At 40.1% G+C, this 20,561-nt stretch overlaps 1 protein-coding gene across 23 annotated transcripts in view; it reads right to left on the reverse strand.

Moving 5' to 3' along the window:
• Positions 1-8,007, reverse strand: part of DENND4A (DENN domain containing 4A) — a 109,347-nt gene extending 101,340 nt beyond the window's left edge. For 11 of the 23 annotated variants that reach the window (XM_069595439.1, XM_069595436.1, XM_069595438.1 and 8 more), the window contains exon 1: positions 7,605-8,007. The gene's annotated coding sequence lies outside the window, so the exon portion shown is untranslated. The remainder of the gene's footprint in view (positions 1-7,604) is intronic. The other 12 variants (XM_069595440.1, XM_069595437.1, XM_069595434.1 and 9 more) reach the window with 2 other exon arrangements.
• Positions 8,008-20,561: the final 12,554 nt, after the last annotated feature.

Below are 20,561 nucleotides of genomic sequence, written 5' to 3' on the forward strand. Positions count from 1 at the left end.
TACTGATCTAGGTACCCTTGATATGACCCGAGAATGGCATTTTATCTCTGCAGTCATCCTCCCACAAACCCATAACTCTAGTCTGAGAAGAACATCAGACAAACCCACATTGAGAGCCATTCTACAAAACACTTGACCCACACTCCTCACAACCGGCAAGGTCATCAAAAGCAAGGAAAATCTGAGCAGCTGTCATAGCCCAGAGGAGCCAAAGGAAACATAATGACTAAATGTAGTGCGGGATCTGGATGGGATTCTGGAACTGAAAAAGGAACTAATAAACTATGGACTTTAGCAATGTTCCAGTGTTGGTTCCTTAACTATGGCAAGTGTAACACAGAAATGTCGGATGTTAGCAACACGGGAAACTGGGTGTGGGGAATGTGGTAACTCCCTGAAACTTCTCTGTAAATGTAAAATTACCCAACTGATAAAGTTAAAGTTTATTGAAATTAACTGATAATAATAGCAGGGAAGTTATTGCCTTAACCAGACTGATTTTGGTCCTTTAAGTCATGTATAAGTGGGTTGGACAAAATTAGAAATACAGTTGGTACTATGTACAGCAATCTCAACGTCGATGAACAGTGTATAATATAGTATAGGAAAGTGCCTAAAGTCATTTCATATGTGCATGTTTTTATTCCTTAGTTGATAAAGCACTTTAGGAGCAGAAAACTCTCCTCTAAGTAAGAAGCCACTCAAACTTTAGAATAAAAATTGTGGTACTAATTATTACTAATAGAAATTCCACCTGGCTTTTGAAGTCCACGAAGTTTAAATAGTTCTACTCAAAATATATTCACTTGTACATTACTGAGACATTCCCTCATAGTCTCAGAAGGAGAGGAATATAACCATACGTATTTTAAGAAAGCACATTGGGAAGTTCACTAATAACAGTATATTATTACCAGTATACCATAACAGTATGGTACCAGTATGTACCAGTATACCATACAGACAGTATGGTACTGGCACAAAGACAGAAATATAGATCAATGGAACAAAATAGAAAGCCCAGAGATAAATCCACACACATATGGACACCTTATCTTTCACAAAGGAGGCAAGAATATACAATGGAGTAAAGACAATCTCTTTAACAAGTGGTGCTGGGAAAACTGGTCAACCACTTGTAAAAGAATGAAACTAGATCACTTTCTAACACCACACACAAAAATAAACTCAAAATGGATTAAAGATCTAAATGTAAGACCAGAAACTATAAAACTCCTAGAGGAGAACATAGGCAAAACATTCTCCGACGTAAATCACAGCAGGATCCTCTATGATCCACCTCCCAGAATTCTGGAAATAAAAGCAAAAATAAACAAATGGGATCTAATTAAAATTAAAAGCTTCTGCACAACAAAGGAAAATATAAGCAAGGTGAAAAGACAGCCTTCTGAATGGGAGAAAATAATAGCAAATGAAGCAACTGACAAACAACTGATCTCAAAAATATACAAGCAACTCCTGCAGCTCAATTCCAGAAAAATAAACAACTCAATCAAAAAATGGGCCAAAGAACTAAATAGACATTTCTCCAAAGAAGACATACGGATGGCTAACAAACACATGAAAAGATGCTCAACATCACTCATTATTAGAGAAATGCAAATCAAAACCACAATGAGGTACCATTTCACACCAGTCAGAATGTCTGCGATCCAAAAATCTGCAAGCAATAAATGCTGGAGAGGGTGTGGAGAAAAGGGAACCCTCCTACACTCTTGGTGGGAATGCAAACTAGTACAGCCACTATGGAGAACAGTGTGGAGATTCCTTAAAAAATTGCAAATAGAACTGCCTTATGACCCAGCAATCCCACTGCTGGGCATACACACCGAGGAAACCAGAATTGAAAGAGACACATGTACCCCAATGTTCATCGCAGCACTGTTTATAATAGCCAGGACATGGAAACAACCTAGATGTCCATCAGCAGATGAATAGATAAGAAAGCTGTGGTATATATACACAATGGAGTATTACTCAGCTGTTAAAAAGAATACATTTGAATCAGCTCCGATGAGATGGATGAAACTGGAGCCGATTATACAGCGTGAAGTAGCCAGAAAGAAAAACACCAATACAGTATACTAACACATATATATGGAATTTAGGAAGATGGCAATGACGACCCTGTATGCAAGACAGCAAAAAAGACACAGATGTGTATAGCGGACTTTTGGACTCAGAGAGGGAGAGATTGGGATGATTTGGGAGAATGGCATTGAAACACGTATACTATCATGTAAGAATCGAATCGCCAGTCTATGTCCGATGCAGGATACAGCATGCTTGGGGCTGGTGCACAGGGATGACCCAGAGAGATGTTATGGGGAGGGAGGTGGGAGGGGGGTTCATGATTGGGAACACATGTACACCTGTGGTGGATTCATGTCAATGTATGGCAAAACCAATACAGTATTGTAAAGTAAAACAGAGTAAAAATAAAAATTAAAATAATAAATAAATAAAATTCAAAATTCACAACTTGGGTTCATAATGGGCACTGTTCGAGAGATTTGGAAACTCTAAAAATAAAAATTTAAAAAAACACTTCACTAACGTTTGTAACTATCTTGAATATATTAAAAAGAACTCTTACGAAGCAGTAACAAAAAGTCCAGTAGAAAATGTGTGAAGGATAGATATAGGCAAATCACTGAAGAGATAACCAAAAATACCCAACTATAAGAAAAGATGAAATAAACACAGAACACAAATGAAATGCCATGTCACACTAATCAGATTGGAAAAATCCAAGAGTCTGACAACACCAACTATTGGTAAGGATATGGACAAATAGAAATTGTCAGTATTCTATAAACACCGGGGAAAGAGGAAAAATGTATATTCTAAGACCAGGCAATTTGACAATCAGGTATATGACCTGGAGAAACTCTGGTATGTTGCTTGAAGAGATACAAGGATTTCATGAGGCACTATTAATAATAGATAAAAAATGAAAACACTCTAAATGTTTATCAATAGAAGAAATGACCAACTCTAATACATTTATTCAATGGAACACTACAAACCAGTCAAAAATAAATGAACTAGACCTATAGTGCCAACAGGAATTGAGGGGAAAAAAAGTAAAGAAAGCAAGTTTCAAAGTGTATATACCATGACACAATCGTATTAATAGCTGGCTAAATTTACCAGAGCAGTTTTAAACAGCTTAAATATAAAATTAAAAAGCACCTCATTTAAATTTTACAACCTTATGAGGTAAATATTTCTATTATCTAGATTTGATAGATGGGGACACTGAGGCATGCAGAAATTTTTAAACTTGCCTTACTTTAGGCCACAAAACTATTAAGTCGCAGAGTCAAGATTCAAGCCTAGGAAGTTACGGCTCCAAAGTCCACACTCTTCAAAAGCATCAAAAGCAATGTCATGCACTACACATACACACACACACACACACACACACACACATATAGTTTATTGAAAGGTAAACTGGAAGGATATGCATCAAATTCATCACAGCAACTGCCTCTGGGAGGGGAGATAAGGAGAGAAAGAGGATGAAATTGGGGAGAAAAGAAGAGACTTTTCATCAGCAATGTTCAGGTAAAGTATAAAGTTCTACACTGAAATTTTAGAATTTAGTGTGTTCTTTAGAAAAAGAACACACAGTTCTTTTAAATTAAATGTATATCTCAAGCAAAAATGAAAGAGATGTCAAATTTTCTATGGTGAGTATGTATGTTGTTCACTACTTTGGGGAATTTTCTGTATTTTTTAAACTTTTCAAAATCAAAATGTCTCCCCTATAAAACAGTATTTTAACAAAAATAAATGTAACAAATTTCCAATCTCCGTATTTCAGCTTTTATTTGGAAATGCCAACAGCTAAACCGGGAGTTTATGTATATGTATACACTTTAACATACATATAGAAAACGCATTTTTATATGGCTCAAAAGAGACAAACTAAACATACCAGAAACAGTATTTCTTACATTTTGATGACTCACTATTCTCAATGAAAATGAAGTACATATAGCACTAGCAGGAAAATTCCCTTAATATCTTTCTATCTCTTTTTTTCTGCTGCTTTCTACTTGTCTGTGGTTTTGAAAAGAAGGAAGCAAAAAGAAAGTCCCAAGAAATTGTCACATACTTTAACAAATAACAGCAGCCATGATAAACATATGTGGAGTCCTTCTAAACTTAAGATTTCCCAACATACAATCAAGTAACATTCCAAAAACTTACTTGTAAATTGGCTGTCTGGAACTCAGAACATATTTTCCCACAGAGAAAGTTAAAAGAGGATGTAATTACCAGGAAAAAAGATACTGCCTGAGGTGCCAGGCAGTGAGACAGAAAAAGCAGAGCACGCTATATGCACCGATGAGCCAGAAAGAAAAGAAAGGGTTTTCTCTACCAGTGTTTGAGGTCAGAAACCATGTGCCATTCATTCACCTTGGTATTCTCAGTGACTACCAAAGTACCTGGTACCTCATAAACATTCAAAAACCCGCTGCCTACTGACTGATGAGGTAATGAAGACAAGACTTGAGTCAAACTGTTCATCAGTTGGTGGCACTGGCAACATAGAATAGTAAGGGTTACGACACAAACAGAAAAAATGTTGGAGAGTAACAATGTGCAGTAATAGGAGCATCCATATATGGAAAACTGTTATCGGGCTGGTGCTGGTAGCTAAGAGAATGCCTTCACCTGTATTACTAGCTGTTTCTATTATTGTGTGTATTGCATAAACACCATATTTTCAGTTAGTTTGCTAACAATGAGGCATAAAGTAGTCTCTATTGGGGCAGTGGTTATGTGGGATTTTCAGGATTTTCTATGACTCTTGAAAATATATTAGTTCCATTAGTTTCATTTTAGTGATTATTAGAGCAATACTATTCAGAAGAGAGAAGAAAATGCTAACACTAAAATAGAAATTACCTGAAATCCTATCATCCAGAGATAATGTCTTTTAATATTGTATGCATTTCCTGAAAATCATTTTGCCATATATATGATATATAAAAAGTAACATAGTAATTTCTTTTATTCCTATTTTTCTCTCAAGATTATATTGTGCTTTCTCATGTTAGTAAAGTTTTAAAAAAAATACGACTTTTAATAATTGCATTTACCGCAACTGAACTGAACTGAACTGCCATTAATTTTACCAATCCTCTAGTATATGGCATTTTAACTTACAGATTTTTCACTATTATAGTAACATACTATATAAATTAATCCCTTCTTATATATAAAGCTCTACATTGCTATTTTAGAATTCAAAGTGGTAATTATGACACACAGTAATAAAGCATGGAGTACCTGACTTGCCCCCACAATTTCTACTGAGCAATAATCAATGGGACACTGAACAAACAAGAAAGAAAGAAATTTTTATTGACTTTTCTTCATTTTCTTCTTCCACATTTGATAGGAACAAGGAAAAATTCCCACAAAATAATTCTCTGATATCAGAGAGGACAAGAACAGTAAGTTAATTTCTCTGCTACAGCCACTTCTTTTTCCACTTAGAATAATGAACCATCAATTTAAATAGGAATAAATAAGATATAATATTTATATCAAACATCTCTGCATTGGTGCTTAAATCTAAGCACATAAACAGTAAGTATGATTCGAAAAGTTCTGCAAACAAAAGATAACATTAACTAGTTTTATCACTCAATTAAAAAATAGCTTTCTTTTACAATTCTTCCATATTTTTATTATTTTTTGAATGAATTAGAAAATGTCATGCACTCTATCTCTTCCTTCTCACAGCCTCCCAATTACTCCAAATTTTATTCAAGTTGCCATAAATAGGTCAACAGCTCCATGAGCTTAAGAATCAATAACTATTTAAGCCAGTGGTAACTCATGTGGAAAAGTTCAGAACAAATCAGCATCAGCTTCTTGGCTCTCTTGCACAAACATAAAATTTATACTGCTTAACCAATTTTCAAAAGTGTAACTTTGTGTACATAAATTTAAAACTGAGGGCAAATTTTACTTATTATTTATTCCCAGTACGGGGCTACTGTCAAGAGCAATTAACTTTCCTAATAAATACATTCTTATAAAATTCCACAATGAAGTTAAGTCTATGCTTAATCATTCAGAAAAAGAAAATTATGTAACATACAGTAGTGTAATGATGACGATGATAATATACGCTATTCTGGACACCTACTGAGAAGCTGCAGTTCAAAAAGAGAAAATGTGAAAATGAGGTAAAAGCTACCCAAAATGTTTAATTCTGGCCAAAACAAAACAAAGTTCCCATAAAAGAGGCCTAATAATTCTTTGTTTCATTACAAGTTCAAAAGGGGTGCAAATATCTCAGAAATCTTGTATACTTAGATTTTCAAAAGCTGAAATCTTAGTATCTAAACATAAAACTGTATAACTTGCCCAAGAGTCCTTATTTACTACCCAATCTTAGGTCCCCCGGAGACTACTTTTTACAATAATCTCAAACGCACTACAACAGATTAATGTAACCTGGGCTACGCTGTTCACAGGTGTCTCTGCCTCCTTCCCCCACCAGGAGAGAAGAGGTAGACTAGGGCAAGCAGAAAATAGAAAGGGACTATATACACCAAACAACAGCCTGTAATCTTGTAAAATTAATTCTTTTAAACTTGGACTATTATTGTCATTGTCGGATATTTTAAAGAATAACATATTCACGGAGTAGTACAATTCCTGCCCTTACGGGTCTCTAGCTAGCTGACACGCGTTTTCTTCCCAGATAAATACATGCCTGTTGACTGATGCTTATCCTACTGTTGCAAACAAGAAATAACTGTCCTATGAGACAAAAACCCTTCTCTACGGCTCCAGGCGTAACCATACGTTTGAATTAAAAACACACTGGAACAATAACAAAAATCTTTCAGTACATCTATCATTTAAAAGCATGATACTGAAAAGTCGTTGCTGCGACCCAGTTTTAGGTCACAAGCTTTTTTTTCCCCTCCTCCCCCTAGAAAGCGGTAAACTTCAAAGGGAATGGTGGCGACCAGGAATTGTTTATCACCTCCCCGACCCCCCCCCCCACAAAAAAAAGACTGGGGAAAAACCCCAAACTGGCCAACTTGGACCTTGAGCAGGCTCACGTTGGCCGAGGTAGGCTAGGCAGACCCCCGCGAGGAAAATCGGGCCTCTGGGGGCCCGCCAGGCTCCAGCTGCCGCTTGTTTAAAACGTGGAGCAGGTGGGATTCCGTGAGGCCACCTCCGTCTTACGTAACGAGCTTGTCAAAATCCCAGCTCCAGGACCTCCCCTCTCACCGTCCCCGCCCCCACCCCCCAACAAGAGCCCCAGGCCAGCCCGGAATAGAAAATCCCGAACGAAAACAGAGGAGACCCCCAGCTGCCGACGCAGCGGCGCGGGAGCTGCTCTCAGCACCACCGCGCCGCCCGGAGCCGACCCAGCCAGCGAAGGACAGCCAGGCTCCGAGGAGCCCCCGAGCGGAGGTCGCGGCCATCCACGCCACATCTCCGAGCCCAGCCGGCCCCGCTCCCGAGCCCACGCTGTCACCGCTCCGGGCAGTGACAGCTCCACATGCCACCGCTGTCCGCGCCGCCGCCCCCGCACTCACCTCACCGCTGGCTCCCGCTCGAGAAGCGGGTAGAGCTTGGAGAGCGGTGCGGCGTCCACTCAGCGGTGGCGGGACACGAGGGGCTGAATGCCGCGGCGCTCCGAACCCGCTTAGCTCATCCCCAGCGGCGCTCCGCCCTGCGCGGCACCCCCGCCCGCCCAGGCCTGCCGTCTCAGTCAGACGGGACTCCCCCTCCCCTCGCGGCCGCCGCTGCCTCCGCCTCCTGCTCTGGCTCCAGCCGCCGCGGCAGCCGCCGCTGCGACCGGCGCCATCTTGACAGTGACGGAGGGGACGGAGGCGGGCATCGCGGCCTGCTAGCACCAATAGCGGACCAGGCCCTGGCTCGAGGGGGCGGCACAGGGACGCGTTGAGGGTCGCGGGGTCCTAGCGCCGGATACGCGATAGGCGTAGAAGGTGGGCGGAGCTGAGCAGTGTTCTCTCGTGACGCGCAGTGGAGTTGGGGAAGTGCGCTGTGGTTCCCCTTCGGGTGGAACCGAGGCGAGCGTGGGCGACACACACCTTCCCTTCCCCTTTCACCACAGCGAGGGTCAGGCCCCATCATGGGCCAACTGACCTATTTTCTCCTTCCTTCCCAACAGTCTCAGGAGTCCAGACGTTGGCTAGCCGGAGCTCGCGGCGTCTGCCTGAGCGGCCGCTCCTCTACAAAGGGCACTCAGATTCCCCAGGAAACCCCCTCAGGGGTTAGCAACCACCTCCGAGTTGCTTTCGGTACCAAGATACTGCAGGTCAGGTGAAATAGGGGATTCAGGAGGGTTCTCTGAAAAGTACATCGATGAAACACTAATTGTTGACTGAAGGGGTGTAGGTTACATTGGATTAATGGGTTATGGCCTACATACACCTGGCTACGGTGCCACCATGAGTGGCTGTTGGCAAGTTGCTTCTGAAAAATGAGGATGATAAAGACTGATTACTGCTACTGGGTTGCTCAGAAGGTTAAATGGTATAATACATGTGAAGTGCGTAACGTAGTACCTGAAAGTACTCAATCAATGTTCAATATTATTACATGGAATAAAGGCTATGAACAGAATTCTGGGACAGCAAATACCAGGATAGTTAAAAAAAAAAAAAAAGGAAAGGTCCGTCTGAGGCATGAGAAGGAGCCAGTAATCTGAGAAATGCCCTGGAGAATTAAGGCAGAGGAAATGGGTATGCAAAAGACCTGTGGTAGGAAGGAACTTGGCTATTGGAACTGAGTGGAGTCCATAGTGCCAGGGAATCTGTGGTGCAAAGAGGAGTCTGCCCTGATACTGAAGAGGTGAGTGTGTAAGCAAGTGAGGGCCCATTTCCCCAGGCCCTAGGAAGACAAAGAAACAAGATTGGATTTTATTGTAATTGCAGCTGAAAGCTATTGAAGAGGAAGCGATGCCTGTTAGAGCAGGGAATTGAGAACAGTGATGTTTGGAGTATAACATTGTATCTGTATTTCAAGCAGTATATGGGCCAAAGGGGGCTTCCCTAGTGGCTCAGCTGTAAAGAATACGCCTACGGTATGGGAGCGTGAGGATATGTGGGTTGGATCCCTGGGTTGGGCAGATCCCTTGGAGGAAGGCCAGGCAACCTACTCCAGTATTCTTGCCTGGAGAATCCCATGAACAGAGAAGCCTGGCAAGCTACAGTCCATAGAGTCACAAAGAGTCGGACACCACTGGAACAACTTGGCACTGCACAGCATGGGCCAAAGAACTGGATTTAAAGGAAAATAAAAAACCTGGGATTGAGCCTCTTTCAACACTAAATTGTTCAAATTATACGTTCTGATCTTCAGTTCCCTTATTAAAAAAAAAGTGAACATCACATAAAACTGCATATGGAGAAATACCACTTTCATTGACAATTGTTAAATAATGTAATTTCTAAGTGTTTTGTATGTCATATATAGTTGCCTAAACGGAAGTTGCTGAGTCGTATCTGAGTCTTTGCAACCCCATGGACTGTAGTCTACCAGGCTCCTCCATCCATGGGATTTTCCTGGCAAGAGTACTGGAGTGGGTTGCCATTTCCTAATCCAAGGAATCTTTCTGACCCAGGAATAGAACCCGGGTCTCTTGCATTGAAGGCAGATGCTTTACTGTCTGAGCCACCAGGGAAGCCCTAATCAGCGCAATGCTATTTGGTAAGTACATTTAGTGGTCTACTTACTGCAAGTAGTAATCCAAATCAGTGATTCTTACTCATTTTTGCACAGAGTGCTACTAAGGAAAAGAATATGAACTGTTATGAATATGTAGTTTACTGATGCTGTAATTCCAAATGTGTTTTTCTTTTTTTTGGCTCTGTGTGCCATGTATGGATGTGAGAGTTGGACTGTGAAGAAGGCTGAGCACCGAAGAATTGATGCTTTCAAACTGTGGTGTTGGAGAAGACTCTTGAGAGTCCCTTGGACTGCAAGGAGATCCAACCAGTCCATCATGAAGGCAATCAACCCTGGGATTTCTTTGGAAGGAATGATGCTAAAGCTGAAGCTCCAGTACTTTGGCCACCTCATGTGAAGAGTTGACTCATTGGAAAAGACTCTGATGCTGGGAGGGATTGGGGGCAGGAGGAGAAGGGGACGACCGAGGATGAGATGGCTGGATAGCATCACGGACTCGATGGATGTGAATCTGAGTGAACTCCGGGAGATGGTGATGGACAGGGAGGCCTGGCGTGCTGCGATTCATGGGGTCGCAAAGAGTCAGACACGACTGAGTGACTGAACTGAACTGTGCCGTTTCCAGAACTTTTTCATCATCCCAAACTGAAACTCTGTAGCGAGTGTATTATAAATCCTATTCTACATTATAAGACATGTACTTTTGAAAGGTATCTGGTAAGTTCCTCTCCCACGCCCCTCAAAAATGGCAGTAGCCTTGGTGATCAGTAGGATTGTTTACTGCCATTTGAGGGTTTAATGGATTACACCATGTGAGTTTATTATTATGATTTTTTGGGGGGGGAGGGACTGTGCCTGGTGGCCTATGGGATCTTAATCCAGGAGTCAAATCCAGATCCACAGTAGTGAAAGCAATGAGTCTTAACCACCAGTGGTGGTGGTTTAGTTGCTAAGCTGTGTCCGACTCTTGCGACCCCGTGGACTGTAGCCTGCCATGCGCTTCTGTCCTTGGGATTCTCCAGGCAAGAATACTGGACTGGGTTTCCCACCCTCCTCCAGGGGATCTTCTCAACCCAGGGATCGAACTTTCGTCTCTTACATCTCGTGCATTGGCAGGCAGGTTCTTTACCACTAGTGCCGCCTGGGAAGCCCCTAACCACCAGACAGCCAGGGAATTCCCCTATATAAGTTTAGAAATCACCAACTGAGAAGTAAGAGTAAGAAATAAGTGTCAGTTTTTAGCTCAAGATGGTTAACACATCATACTAATGAGGAGGACTAATGTAGGATCAGTTAATTTTCAGCACTGAAAAGGTGTGTTCTGTTACCATAAAATGTGCCCTTTGGTGTTGTAAATGTGCGTTCCAAGATGGCCCAGACAACCTGTTGCTCTATTTATGTACAACTACTCTAACTATATCTTTTTAATGCTATTAATTTTCCTTACAAAATAAATGTTTCCAGCTCTGGGTAAATTTAATTTAAAAAAGGAATCTTCTGTGAAGAATGGATTAGAAAAGAGCAAGAGAGAAAGCCTATTTTTGTCACATTTCAGATAACCCAGCATTCCATAAAGTTCAAAAGATCAAGATCTTGACCTGAAAATACTGAGTCGACCACTTTTTTTGTATTTTTGAGCACATCCCAGATGCAGCATTTTAACTCTACTAAACAAAATGTTAAATCTCTTTTCCAGGATAGATCCTTCCTCCCCACTGCCCATATCATTCACAGGATTCTTATTCCTAATGTGAGGGCATGGCTGTAGGTCAATCAGTGATTGAAAGGGGAGGATTATAACATAAAGGGACAAGAGGGAACTCTTTTGGATGGATGGATGTCTAGATATCACTATCTAGATGGTAGTGATGGTTTCACAGATGTATACACAGATCAAACTTAGCAAGTTGCACACTTTAAATGTGTGTAGTCCACTGTGTGTCAATTACTTCTCAATAAAGCTGCGAAAAAAAAGAGTTCAATTGGGAACCTCTCACTCTTAACTGTCAAACAAATTCACATATTTTCATCTGCGTTAAAGAATGCCAATTAAAGTATTGACTATGCTCAGTCACCAAGTTGTGTCTGATTCTTTACAACCCCATGGACTGTAGCCCTCCAGACACCCCTATTCATGGGATTTCCCAGGCAAGACCACTGAAGAGGGTTGCCATTTCCTTCTCCAGGGTTAAAATATTATAGACATATAATTGCAAGCGTAGTTTATAGAGTGGAATTCTAAAAAGCTTCAAAAGTTGAAAAGTTTTGGGACTTCCCTGGCAGTACAGTTGTTGGGTATCTGCCTGCCCATGCAGAAGACAGGGGTTTGATCCCTGGTTTTGAGGAGGATCCCATATGTCACAGAGCACCTGAGCCCCTGTGCCACAACATTGAGCCTGTGCTCTGAAGCCCAGGAACCTCGATTAGTGAGTCCACGTGCCACAGCTGCTGAAGCCCACACACTCTAGAGCCCGTGCTCTGCAGGAAGAGAAGCCACTGCAATGAGAAGCCCACACAAAGCAATAAAGACCCAGCACAGCCAAAACAAAATTTAAAAGCTGAAAAGTTTTGAATGTTTCTTTTTTTTAATCAAAGGTAACACTTTCTGAAAGAACATACTAAAAGGCAGTAGAAAGACAATAAGGAGCATTTGACTGCATGCTCAGGAAATGTATTTAAGTACCTTAGAATCCTTAACAGTCATATCATGAGTCCTCTCAGAATTTGTCACAGTAGTCACAGTTAAACCCTAAATGTGATTTGGCTAAGGGAGTCTAACCTTGCTGTCACAGCCAGATTTTTTTAAATGTGCCTGAGAAACTTGGGCTCCATGCCTTTTCTGAGATTACATTATCTTTCACACCTGGAACTCTATCTGGTTGTTTCTTAGAAATTTTGTTTTTAATGCTGTGGCTTGAAAAATCCATGAAGGAAAACTATGAAACCAGTAACAGTTTAAAACACTGGAAACTCAATTATTGTACCTACTACCTAATGCTCACCACCTGTTAAATCTATTTAATTGCTAAACCAGAAGCTTTTTTTATATCTTTTAAAAAAATTTATCCATGTCTTTGGAAGAGTATTCTAGAAAGCTGTTCTTGATATCTGTCCCTTGCAGCTTCCTTATGGATGAGAAAGCCTTCCACCAAGAATTGATGGTCTTTTAGAAAATCTTCAGATATCTCCCAAAGCAGAACACATGGTTCTATTCACCGTGAAAGTGTTAGAATGACATTCCAGTGTATTTAATCCACAAACTGAAATTTATTGGCAGTGTTGTCAGATTATCATCTTTCTTCCTAAAAACACAAACCTGGGACTTCCCTGGCAATTCCTGATTAAGACTCTGAGCTTCAAATGCAGGGAGCAAAGGTTCAGTCCCTGTTTGGGAAACTAGGATCCTACATGCCAAGAGGTGTGGCCAAAAAAAAAAACAAACAAAAACAAACCCATAAACCTGATGAAATACTTTTCAAAGACAAATTATCTGAACAACTTGTAAGAATAATAGTGAGAAATGTCCTGTTGCAAATAACAAATTCTAAACCTGATACTTGAGTGTCTAAGGATAAGAGGGCTGCAGCAGTCTGAGATACTGCTCTCTTTACCCTCTCTGTGGCTGAGGAGTCATATCTTTGAGTCAGCACTTTCCCACAAATTTGAAAATTATCGCCTCTCAACATCTTCCTCAAGTTAATGCTTTTACTTCTCTCAACAATTCCTGCTATTAATAAATCCAACATTTAGTTTTTAAATGATCTGCAAAAGGAAGTTATTTTTATGTAGTATATCTTGACTATCATTGTCCATGGCTGAATATTTTCAGAACATTTTATGAATTCACTTCAGTTGGCATTTATACACAAAGCACTGTGCTGGGCACAAAAGGGAATGAAAGTAGATAAGTGCATATTAAAGGCACAAAGTATGCTCCCAGGCAGACTGAGAAGTTCCACACTAGGTGTTTAAATTTGTTGCTGTGGGAGCTTAGGGAAGTTGATTAATTCAGAGTGTATGGATTCAAGGTGATGGATAGATGACATTTGAACCAATCAAAAGAGAACTTAGACTTTCTATAAAAGGTGTGTGTGTGTGTGTGTGTCTGTGTGTACGCTCGCATGCATGTACACACTAAGTCACTTCATTCATGTCTGAATCTTTGCGACCCTATGGACTGTAGCCCACCAGGTGCCTCTGTCCATGGGATTCTCCAGGCAAGAATACTGGAGTAGGTTGCCATGTTCTCCTCCAGGGGATTTTCCCTACCCAGGGATCAAATCCGTGTTTCTCATGTCTCCTGCATTGGCAGGTGTGTCCTTTACCACTAGCACCACCTGGGAGTTAGTTCAGTTGCTTGGTCATGTCCAACTCTGTGACCCCATGGACTGCAGCACAACGGGCCTCCCTGTCCATCACCAACTTCTGGAGTTTACTCAAACTCATGTCCATTGAGTCAGTGATGCCATCCAACCATCTCATCCTCTGTTGTCCCCTTCTCCTCCTGCCTTCAATCTTTCCCAGCATCAGGGTCTTTTCAAATGAGTCAGCCCTCTATAAATGGTGACAGCACCTTGTTTGGGATATGGGGGTTGGGGTTATACAAGATAAAAGCTTTTTTTTTTTTTCTCTGAAGCTTTATTCCAGATGTACTAGAATTGTTCTCAACAAATGAAACAAATGCTCATAAATTGTTCCAACACTTTGACTCTATTTGGGAGTGGCCAAAGGTTCAAATAATTTGGAAGGATGGATATCTGTGCTGACTTGCAGGAAATATGAGTCATCTTTTCTCATGTACTCAGCACTGTTGTTACAGCTAGGATATTTGGGAAACACGAAGCTAAACAAATCAGACACTGAGTCTTTTCTTTTTTTTAATTGATTGGCCCAGACATGCGTCCTGCAAGGGTAGACAACTGGGACGCCCTTTTTATTGTCAAAGCTTAAAGAACACTGCCGGCAAGGGGAAACACCTGCAATGAAAAAAAAAAAGCTTAAAAATATAATACTTCTGTTTTCTTTATAATCCCTCAGACTAGGAGACAAACACATCTTTAGTCTATACATCTCTTCTAAGCTTCAGGATTGTATATTCATTTGCCTCCAGACAAATAAGTCCCAAGTGCACCTGAAAGGAACATTTTCAAAGGTAAACTCATTATCTTGACCGGAAGCCTGTTTCTCCTATATTCTCTAATTTCTTGAATAGGACTCACTATACAGTAGTCAGAAAAGTTAGAACCTGTGAAGGGAGTTCCCTAGAGGCCCAGTGGTAAAGAATTCCCCTTCCAGAGTAGAGGACTCAGGCTCGATCCCTGGTTGGGGAACTAAGATCCCACATGCCATGGGGCTGTGCGTGCAACTAAGCCCTGCACTGCAAGGAAGATCCAGCACAGCCGAACAACAGTAACAACAAAACCAGTTGATACCATCTCCTTAACATCAAGCATATCCTTCTTCACCTATCTGCATTCCTACTGACCCAGTTCAAATCCCTGTTTTTTCGGCTTTTTTTTTTTTTTACTTGAAATTTTGTAGCAATCAAGTAATTGGATTCCCAATCTCCTGTCTTTTCTCCTTCATCCATCCCTCCCTTTGTTGCCAGGCTGATCTTTCTAAAGAAGAAATATGATCATTTTTTCCAGAGATAGCTTGAGGTTGCTAGCTTCCTATTTTCCTTTCTTTCTACTCTGGGTGGAAAAGTTCATCAGTGTTCATTCTCGATGTTACCTAAGAGGAGCAGGGTGTTAGGATCTGTTCCTGGTTCTTCGGTTCTCTTCTCCAGCATGTTGATCCCTCTCATTCAGAATACTTTCAGGCTCATGAGAGGAGGCTCTTAATGGAACTTAAGAAAGCATTTAAGCCTTTACTGTCCATGAGTACATATATGCATACAAAGAGATGGATTGGTTAGTTATATTAAGGATAAAGTTAATCCAGAAGGGAAAAACTCTAGCAACTAGTTTATTCAGGATTTGGAGAATAATAGACTAATAATAAAGATTTAAATTAGAAATGCTGCTAAGTCGCGTCAGTCGTGTCCGACTCTGTGCAACCCCATAGATGGCAGCCTATCAGGCTCCTCTGTCCCTGGGATTCTCCAGGCAAGAACACTGGAGTGGGTTGCCATTTCCTTCTCCAATGCATGAAAGTTTAAAGTGAAAGGGAAGTCGCTTAGTCGTGTCCGACTTTTAGTGACCCCACGGACTGCAGCCCACCAGGCTCTTCCATCCATGGGAGTTCCAGGCAAGAGTACTGGAGTGGGTTGCCAGTGCCTTCTCCGTAAATTAGAAATAAGCAAACATAAAGATCTCCAAAGCCTCTCCTAGGGCTAGTTTAGGCCCTTATGTCAGTCACTTTACTATCTCCTAGAAACAAATATCCTTCCTCTACATTCTCTACTTACAAGTCTGCAAGTTTTCATGTTTGATTGTAATTATCTTAACTGCATTTGAAATTTAATAAAATCAGCATATTGATTTAATAGAATTTAGATGTTATAATAATAATTTACAGAGTTTTAAATTATACTAAAAAGGAAACAGAAGTTGAGATGAGGCTATCTTTTATTTGAATGTATTAGAACTGAAGTGGAAGAACAGCTTTTAGAGAAGGCACAATAGAGCAGTACTGGCAAACCCCTGCCTGCCTGTGCAATGCTGTCTGGAGAGTACCGAATCCTACAGTGAAAAAAGCACAACCGGAGAGCCCTTGATGTCACGTTGCGGAGAGTATGTAACAATACCATTCATCTTTAACCAACTTTGTGATAAAAGGGAATGAGGAGTTAATGGAGTCATAAAAAAAAGAGAAACGTATTCTTCCATTTCAGATTCTCCTGGTAATCACACAGCACAAGGCTTTATTTGCCACAAGGTTAGAACCAAGTATTGAAATACTAGCAGTAATAAAAATGGTCATCAGTTGCAAATGAGAATCTTAAGGGTGGAGTTCAGGTAACATATAGGGCAATTGGACAAGGGTAGGGCTAAATGGATTGGATTACAGAGTGACTGAGGTGGGGCCAGCAATTAGAAGTGGATTTAAAATGTATCATGTGACCCATGTGGTGTTGGCTTTATAAGAATGATATTTTCATAAATTGACTTCATGTTTCTATAACCCAGAACATAGGATTTTTGAGAAAGAACCTTAGAGATCATCTAGTGAGCATTTTATTTTCCAAAAAGTGAACATTTACCTACTTGTGATTTGTCCAAGGTCATAAACATACAATAGTGAGAGGAGTTTGAAGACTAGAATCTAGATCCCTAAATTCTTTGCTTTCTCTATTACAAAGATATGAAATCAGTTCTGACAACTCAGTATTCATGAAGTAAGCTGGATACATAGGAAATTACTGTTTAAGAGGTGAAAAAACTGAGCCTCAGAAAGGTGGAGTAAATTTACCAAATCCCATGGGTGGAATGGATCAAAGCCCAGGCCTCACAGTTCCTGGGCCAGTAATCTACTAAACCACATTGCTTCAGAGATTAAAAGAAAAAAAGTGAAAACGAAAAAAATGCCATGTGTCTAGGCATTCACTCTTTCAATCTGCAGGTGTTTTACTGTTGTTATATCCTGGGCACTCCTCTAGGTGCCATAAAAAAGATCACAAGGTTAAAAGATTTATTTTGCAAGAATAGATTTCTATTTTGCAAGACTAAAATTTGAACGTTACCTAATTATCAGGGAAATGCACATGCCTTTTGGTAGTTGATAAGCTAGCAGGAAGTATGTCTTGGTATAATACAGTATTGAAAACATTTTCACTTTCACCAAAGGATGGGTTTCAAAGTGTCTACTGTATTACCTGCTACTGTATTTTTGTGTGTATATATATAACATCTGACAATGCCAAAGTTTTTGAGACTGTAGGAAAACTGGAACTCAGTGCTCTGCTACGGGGAATGTCAAATGGCCCAACCCCTTTGGAAAGCCGTTTGACAATACTTACTAAAATTTAAAATGCATATACCCTACAATCCATCAGTTCCATTTCTGGGTATATACTCTAAAGCAGTTTTTTCAAACTGTAATTCATGATCCATTAGTGAATTGTGAAATCAATTTAAAGGTTATAATAAACATTTATTTTTTTTAAACAAATGAAATAGAACAGAAATATCAGGGTAAGGATTATTTTGTGAATTTTTGAGCACCACCTAGATTCTCCCTTTCCAGGACTAAATGATTAATTCTCTGAGCTGCTAGATATGTTGCAGCCTACAGCTTTTGGGTGAGTCCCTCTGTAGGACTGTCTCCTGGAAGAGAGCTACTTGCCCAAGGTCACACACACCCTCTTCCTGGGTGCAGCTATATTCAGTAACTGAGCAGTGCAGGTATATATAAAAAAAAGCCGGATCCCCTTGCCCTGATTCCAAATGACTCTGAATAATCACTGAAGTGAATATGGGATCAACTGAGGCCTTTGTTATCACTTTGTTAGAGCACAAAACTACCTCTGCCCGTATTCCTGCTTCTTTTACTTCCCAGCAGGTGCTGATTCCTGGACACTCCCTCATAAACAGCCTGTACACAAATTTCTGTCTCAGATCTACTTGCTAGGCAACTCAGCCTGTGGTGATATGTGCATGTATGCATGTACAGGAACTTAATATAAAATTATTTCTTAATGTGTATTGGCCATAAAAACTTAACTCCTGCAGTTAGGAAAAGTCATGCACATATGCACCAGGAGACACTATGAAGATGTTTGTTAGGGTATTGTTCACAGTGACGATGACAAAAACTAAGTGTCCACAGTGATGCAATGGAATCTTATATAATACTTAAAATTAGTGAAATCTCAGATTTAGAAAACAAGCTTATGGAAACGGGGCATGGGGAAGGGATAAATTGGGAGATTGGAATTAATATATACACACTAATATATATGAAAGATAACTGTTAAGGACCTACTATATAGGGAGCATAGGGAGCTCTATTCAATACTCTGTATGGGAGAATAATTTTAAAAAGAGTGGATATATGTATAACTGACTCACTTTGCTATATGGCAGAAATTAACACAACATTGTAAATCAACTATATTCCAATAAAACTAAAAAAAATTGTCTAAGAAAAATTAGTGAATCTACTGACATCTAGCAACATGAACAAATTTCTACAATAAAGGAACGCTTACAAACTTTAGGATAGTGGCTTCCTCTGAAGAAGGCGTGTGGGAAACGAAATGAAATCGGGGCTTCGATTGTGACATTGTATTGTTTCTTAAAGAAGTATCTAAACAAATACAGTGAGATGATAGCATTTATTAAATTTGTAAGAGTACATATGTTTTTGTCACTTTTCTGAATGTTTAAAATATTTTAAAATTGAATTTTGTTCAATGAATTATTACTGCAGAAAGTCTACATTAAAAAAAAAGAAAAGCATTTTACCTTTATCTTACTATCAGGAAGTAACAAACGAACAGCTAACAGGGTCACTTCCTCTTACACAAGCCATTTGGTCAAAATGTAATGGCTCATGGAGTCCAGATATTCTAGTTATAACTGTTTGGCTGGTTTAATTACATTATTTATGCCTCCCCCCCCATTTTCATTACTACTAAATTCCATGTAATAAGAACAATACTGAAATCTTTTAGGAGTTCATCAATATGTCTGTTGTACTCTGTGAAGCCAAAAGTGAAAGTTGCTCAGTCATGTCTGACTCTTTGTAACCCGTGGACTCTACAGTCCATGGAATTCTCCAGGCCAGAATACTGGAGTAGGTAGCTGTTCCCTTCCAACCCAGGGATTGAACCCAGGTCTCCCACATTGCAGGCAGATTCTTTCCCAGCTGAGCCACCAGGGAAGCCTGTGAAGCCAAACGAGGGAATTGAAAAAAATACTAAGCAAGGTATTTGGTTGACCATATAAATAAGGTCACTCTGGTTTAATAGTAGCTTCACATTAGTGGTGATAGGCTTCAAGTAGAGAAGATGAGAAAGGACAGTAGAAATATTATTACCAGGGACTTCCCTGGTGGTCCAGTGGCTAAGACTCCACACTCCCAAAGCAGGGGACCTGGTTCAATCCCTCGTCAGCGAACTAGATCCCAAAAGTGGCAACTAAGAGTCTGAATGCCAAAACTAAAAGATCTTGCATGCTGCAACAAAGATTGAAGATTCCCATGTGCCACGATTAAGACTGGCCACAGCAAAATAAACAAAATAAATATTTTTTTAAAAAGGAGAAATATTATTACCATTACATTCCTGAGTCTGCACAACATTGCCTTTGTATCATATAGTACACCTAGAATGCAAATGAAACTGGCCAGGTTGTATTAGAGGAGGAATTCAGTAGAGGTTCGTGTTATTATCCAAAAGCATGTGTAACAGATCTGAGGAATGCACTAAAAGAAGTAAGCAAAATAAAAGTGTGGCCAGTAATGAAACTATGAATTAGGGTAAGAAGTGGTTGTGGCTTTGGGAGAGTCTCTGCTGGATTGCTTACTTGACCCTTCATTTTACTTACTTAGGTTTGGTTTTCTTTTTCTATAGAATATATGCAAAGTGCAACCCTTTGCCTATGTAGACTTAATATGATTTACAAACTTTAATACAGAAGCTTTTTTAATACTTCAACTCATGCATATATTTAGGGAAAGGAAAAGCTGTGGAATATTAGTAAGTCCTATGTATAAAAACAACCAAAATAAAGCAAATCTTCATAGCTTAATATGAGAACAGAATGAATCTATTTATAAGGAACTACATTAATGCAAAATAACTCTAAATGATGTTACGTAGGGGTTTCCAAAGCAACAAGGAAGTTGAAACAAGCACATCTGGAGGTTAAACTCTATTAGAAATAGTTGCAGAT

Source organism: Ovis canadensis, chromosome 7 (assembly GCF_042477335.2).
Source record: "Ovis canadensis isolate MfBH-ARS-UI-01 breed Bighorn chromosome 7, ARS-UI_OviCan_v2, whole genome shotgun sequence".
NCBI classification, from domain to species: Eukaryota; Metazoa; Chordata; class Mammalia; order Artiodactyla; family Bovidae; genus Ovis; species Ovis canadensis.